Source organism: Glycine max, chromosome 4 (genome assembly GCF_000004515.6).
Source record: "Glycine max cultivar Williams 82 chromosome 4, Glycine_max_v4.0, whole genome shotgun sequence".
Lineage (NCBI taxonomy): Eukaryota > Viridiplantae > Streptophyta > Magnoliopsida > Fabales > Fabaceae > Glycine > Glycine max.
This window is the reverse complement of record NC_016091.4, coordinates 33,803,954-33,810,445: the sequence shown is the minus strand read 5'-3', so window position 1 is coordinate 33,810,445 and position 6,492 is coordinate 33,803,954. Positions and strand designations below refer to the sequence as shown.

Genomic DNA, 6,492 nt, shown 5'->3' with positions numbered 1-6,492 from the left:
TACACCTTTATTTACATGACAAAGCAACTAGTTGTGCATGCTGAATGTAGTGTATGACTAGAGGCAATCCATCTGACTTACAACCCTTTGATCCTGAGATAGATAGGACATTTCATATATTAGTTAGGCATCATTTTATACCTTTTGATCATCCTGAGCATTCCATTACTGGTGAATCATCTGTGCATTCTGTTATTGGTGATTTTGAACATCCTGATTTTGAGCATTATAATTTGGAGCATTCTGATTCTGAGCATTCTAATTTTGAACATTCTGAGAACATGGCACAACCTCCACCCTGTGAGAGGACTCTAAGGGAAATGGTTGCACCTGATTTCACCTACGAAAGCTTGTGCATTCAATACCCTGATGAGGATGTCCCATATGTTCTTAAAACTGGACTGATTCATTTGCTTCCAAAGTTTCATGGCCTTGCAGGTGAAGACCCGCACAAACATTTGAAGGAATTTCATTTTGTCTGCTCCACCATGAAACCCCCAGATTTCCAAGAGGATCATATATTTTTGAAGGCTTTTCCTCATTCTTTAGAGGGAGTGGCAAAGGACTGGTTGTATTACCTTGCTCCACGGTCCATCACGAGCTGGAATGACCTTAAGAGAGTATTCTTAGAAAAAAAATTCTCTGCTTCTAGGACCACAGCCATCAGGAAGGATATCTCAGGTATTAGACAACTCAGTGGAGAGAGCATGTATGAGTACTGGGAGAGATTTAAAAAACTATGTGCCAGTTGCCCTCACCATCAGATTTCGGAGCAGCTTCTTCTCCAATATTTTTATGAAGGACTCAGTAATATGGAGAGAAGTATGATAGATGTTGCCAGTGGTGGAGCCCTTGGAGACATGACTCCTGCTGAAGCCAGAAATTTAATTGAGAAGATGGCTTCCAACTCCCAGCAGTTTAGCGCCAGAAATGATGCTATAGTCATTAGAGGAGTGCATGAGGTAGCTACAAATTCAGCAGCATCCTCTGAAACTAAGAAGCTTGAAGGCAAACTGGATGCATTGGCTAACTTGGTAACCCAGCTGGCCTTGAACCAGAAATTTGTACCTCTTGCAAGGGTTTGTGGTTTGTGCTCCTCTACTGACCACCATACAGACCTTTGCCCTTCCATGCAGCAACCTGGAGCAATTGAGCAGCCCGAAGCTTATGCTGCAAATATTTACAATAGACCTCCTCAACCTCAACAGCAAAATCCACCACAGTAGAACAATTATGACCTCTCCAGCAACAAATACAACCCTGGATGGAGGAATCACCCTAATCTCATATGGTCTAGCCCTCAGCAACAACAACAGTAGCCTGCTCCTTCCTTCCAAAATGTTGTTGGCCCAAGCAGACCATACATTCCTCCACCAATCCAACAACAGCAACAGCCCCAGAAACAGCCAACAGTTGAGGCCCCTCCACAACCTTTCTTCGAAGAACTTGTGAGGCAAATGACTATGCAGAACATGCAGTTTCAACAAGAGACCAGAGCCTCCATTCAGAGCTTAACTAATCAGATGGGACAATTGGATACACAATTGAATCAACAATAGTCCCAAAATTCTGACAAGTTGCCTTCCCAAGCTGTCCAAAATCCCAAAAATGTCAGTGCCATTTCATTGAGTTCGGGAAAGCAGTGTCAAGGACCTCAACTCGTAGCACCATCCTCATCTACAAATGAACCTGCCAAACTTCACTCTACTCCTGAAAAAGGTGATGACAAAAATTTACCTAACAGTTTCTGTGCAGGTGAATCTTCCACTGGTAATTCTGATTTCTAGAAGCAGCACATCCCTCCTCTTCCATTCCCTCCAAGAGCAGTTTCCAACAAAAAAATGGAAGAGGCAGAGAAAGAGATCTTGGAAACATTCAGAAAAGTAGAGGTAAACATACCTCTGCTGGATGCAATAAAGCAAATTCCAAGATATGCCAAATTCTTGAAGGAGCTGTGCAGTAATAAGAGGAAGCTTAAAGGAAGTGAACGAATTAGCATGGGCAGAAACGTCTCCGCATTGATTGGTAAATCTGTTCCCCAAATTCCTGAAAAATGTAAAGATCCAGGTACATTCAGCATACCTTGTATTATAGGGAATAGTAAGTTCGACAATGCCATGCTAGATTTAGGAGCTTCTGTTAGTGTTATGCCTCTGTCTATTTTTAATTCTCTATCTCTAGGTCCCTTGCAGTCAACTGATGTGGTAATTCATTTAGCTAATAGAAGTGTTGCCTATCCTGTTGGTTTCATAGAAGATGTCTTAGTTAGAGTTGGTGAACTGATTTTCCCTGTTGATTTTTATATTTTGAATATGGAAGATGGATTTTCTCAAGGATCAGTTCCCATCATTCTAGGCAGACCCTTTATGAAAACTGCTAGAACTAAGATAGATGTTTATGCAGGCACACTATCCATGGAGTTTGGTGATATAACTGTTCATTTTAATATTCTGGATGCTATGAAATACCCATCTGAAGATCTTTCTGTATTTCGTGCTGAAATAATTGACCATGTTGTTGATGAATACATGACTGATCTTTACTCTAATCTGCATGCCTCTCACTCTTCATGCATTGAGTCTGAAATTGTACTTGATCATATGTCTGAATTTGATGCTGAAAGTGAATCTGAAAGTGATATTGATTGCATGTTTGGTGGTGGTGTTTTACCTCTCGAGATTGATTTTATAGAGTCAGATAGGACTAACCATGTTTCAGGAATTACACATACCTCTGACTTTCTTTATGAGGTACAGGCTGAGAAACCATCTCCTTCTACCACTATCTAGCCGACCACACCAGAATTGAAGCCTCTGCCATCAAATTTAAAATACGCTTACTTGGATGATAGCAAAAGTTTTCCAGTGATTATATCTGCCTCCCTTGCTGATGAGCAAGAGGAGTTGTTGTCTGTTCTCAAGAAGCATAAGAAGGCTATAGGCTGGACCCTGGCGAACATTCCTGGTATTAGCCCATCCGCATGTATGCATCGAATAAATTTAGAGGATGGAGCTAAACCAGTAAGACAGCCACAGAGAAGACTCAACCCGGTGATTCTTGATGTAGTGAAGAAGGAGATAACCAAGCTTTTGCAAGCTGGAATCATTTATCCTATCTCTGACAGCCAATGGGTGAGTCCCGTCCAGGTAGTCCCGAAGAAGACCGGCCTCACAGTGATCAAAAATGAGAAGGAGGAGTTGATTCCTACTCGGGTGCAGAACAATTGGAGAGTCTGCATTGACTATAGGAGGCTGAACCAGGTTACCAAAAAGGACCATTTTCCCCTGCCATTCATTGACCAGATGCTTGAACGCCTGGCAGGTAAATCTCACTACTGTTTCCTTGATGGTTTTTCTGGTTATATGCAAATTACTATTGCTCCTGAGGATCAGGAAAAGACCACATTCATCTGCCCCTTCGGCACTTTTGCCTATAGGAGGAAGCCTTTCGGCCTGTGCAATGCCCCTGGTACCTTCCAGCGGTGCATGATTAGTATTTTCAGTGATTTCTTAGAAAATTGCATAGAGGTGTTTATGGATGATTTCACTGTATATGGATCCTCTTTTGATGGTTGTTTGGATAGTTTGGAAAAAGTTTTGAATAGATGCATTGAAACTAACCATGTTCTAAATTTTGAAAAATGTCATTTTATGGTTGAGCAAGGTATAGTTTTAGGCCACATTATTTCCAATAAGGGTATTGAAGTAGATCCTGCAAAAATTTCTGTTATTTCACAATTGCCTTACCCCTCTTGTGTGCGAGAGGTGCGATCTTTTCTTGGTCATGCAGGATTCTACAGACGCTTTATAACGGATTTTAGCAAAGTAGCCCTTCCACTGTCCAACTTGTTGCAAAAGGAGGTGGAGTTTGACTTTAATGACAGATGCAAAGAGGCTTTTGATTGCCTCAAAAGAGAGCTAACTACCACCCCCATCATCCAGGCACCCGACTGGACAGCCCCTTTTGAGCTTATGTGTGATGCATCAAATTATGCATTGGGGGATGTCCTTGCTCAGAAAATTGATAAATTGCCCAGGGTGATATATTATGCTTCTAGGACTTTAGATGCTGCCCAAGCGAATTATACTACTACTGAGAAAGAGCTTCTAGCCATAGTTTTTGCTCTTGAAAAATTTCGATCTTATTTGCTTGGTACCCGCATTATTGTTTATACTGACCATGCAGCTCTAAAGTACTTGTTGAAGAAGGCTGATTCTAAGCCTAGGTTGATCCGATGGATGCTCTGGCTTCAAGAGTTTGACTTGGAGATCCGTGATAGGAGCGGAGCACAAAATTTAGTTGTTGATCATTTGAGTCGGATCGAACGTGTATCGGATGCGAATTCACCCATTCGGGATGATTCCCCGGATGATCATTTGTATATACTATATAGTATTTCTGACTCTGTTTCTACTCCCTGGTTTGCTAACATTGTCAATTATTTAGTTGCTTCTGTTTTTCCTCCCTTAGCATCTAAAGCCCAAAAAGATAAAATTAAAAGTGATGCTTAGCATTTTATTTGGGATGACCCCTGCTTGTGGAAATTGTGCAGTGATCAGGTCATTAGACGATGCATTCCAGATCATAAGACTAACTCAGTCCTGCAGTTTTGTCATTCTTCCGCTCCGGGAGGTCATCTAGGTGTTCAAAGGGCAGCTCATAAAGTGCTTGACTGTGGTTTTTATTGGCCCACCATCTTTAAAGATGCGTGGAAGATCTGCAGCACTTGTGAGCAGTGTTAGAGAGCAGGAAATACACTTACATGGCGACAACAAATGCCTCAGCAACCTATGCTATTCTGTGAGGTGTTTGATGTCTAGAGTATAGATTTCATGGGCCCTTTTCCTGTCTCTTTTGGTTATGTTTACATTCTCCTTGCAGTTGACTATGTTTCAAAATGGGTGGAAGCCAAGCCCACTAGAACTAATGATGCTAAAGTTGTTGCAGATTTTGTCAGGTCTAATCTGTTTTGCAGGTTTGGAGTACCTAAAGAAATTGTTAGTGATCAAGGAACCCATTTTTGCAACAGAACAATGCATGCCCTGCTTAAAAAGTACGAGGTGGTACACAGGGTATCCACACCATACCACCCCCAGACCAATGGACAGGCATAAATTTCTAACAAGGAGATCAAGAGAATTTTAGAGAAGATTGTGTAGCCAAGCAGGAAAGATTGGAGTACCAGGCTTGATGATGCTCTCTAGGCACATCGGACTGCCTACAAAGCACCCATAGGAATGTCTCCTTATCGGGTTGTCTTTGGAAAGGCATGTCATCTTCCAGTGGAAATTGAGCACAAAGCATACTGGGCAGTGAAGACTTGCAACTTCTCTATGGATCAAGCTAGTGAGGAAAGAAAGTTGCAACTGAGTGAGTTAGATGAAATCCGCCTAGAAGCCTACGAGAATGCCAAGTTCTACAAAGAAAAGACCAAGAAGTTCCATGATAGCATGATAGTTAAGAAAGACTTCATGGTTGGGCAAAAAGTGCTATTGTATAATTCTAGGCTTGGACTCATGAGTGGTAAGTTGAGGTCTAAGTGGATTGGTCCTTTTGTTGTTACTAATGTTTTTCCTTATGGTATAGTTGAGATCAAAAGCGACTCCACAAACAAGAGCTTCAAGGTCAACGGACATCGACTTAAGCCATTCCTCACGAACCCTTCTTTAGTGGACGTAGTGGTGGAAGAGACTTCCTTACTCCACCCTACTCTTCCTCCACCATGACTTAGGGAGTTCCTCTTTTCCTATCTCTTTCTTTGCTTTTATTACACTTGTCCAATTCTATTTGATGGTTTAATTGTTTTAATCTTTTAATTGTGCTACATTGAGGACAATGTGTTGTTTAAGTATGGGGGGGGGGGGGGAGTGTTCTTTGGTTTTGCTAGTTTTGTCAGTTTTGTTAATTTGTTAGTTGTGTTAATTTGTTAATGTTGTTAGTTTCGTCGGATTTCTAGTTTAATATTTTAGGTCAATTCTGTGTGCATGTACGACTTTGCATGTTTTTCTTTGAATTATAGGATATGTTCAAGAAATGGGTAATTGTTTTGAAAATAAAAGTTTTTGACATTTTGTGACTTGAAATCTTTGATTCTCCTCTACATGTCATGATAGTTTTGAAAGCTCAATTTGAAAGAAAATGATGAGTTTACCTTTGTGAGAATTTGAGCCATCCATCATCATAATCATTTGGTGTGTTTTGCCCCATTGATTGCTTGCACAATAGCCTTGGCTTGATTCTTGTTGATGCTTCCTAATTCACATGCATATTAGGAAATGATTGAGGCAATTTTGTTCTTATAAGCTTCTAGCCAAATGGACTTACCTTGACTTAATTCCTTTGATAGCCCTTTTGAGCCTTGTTTCCCTTTCCTTGTTTTGAAGCTCACTACAAGCCTTAAGTGAAAAACCATGATATCACCATATCCTTAAGGAATTTTGGAGCTTTGGAATTGTTTTGGGAATAAGTGTGGGGGTTTTTTGTTTCATTGGA

At 40.9% G+C, this 6,492-nt stretch overlaps 1 non-coding gene across 1 annotated transcript; it reads right to left on the bottom strand.

The window, feature by feature from the left end:
• Window positions 1–659: 659 nt before the first annotated feature.
• On the bottom strand, window positions 660–766 carry LOC113001599 (small nucleolar RNA R71). Its single transcript, XR_003266992.1, has one exon. It is a non-coding gene; the product is annotated as a small nucleolar RNA R71 (small nucleolar RNA).
• Window positions 767–6,492: the final 5,726 nt, after the last annotated feature.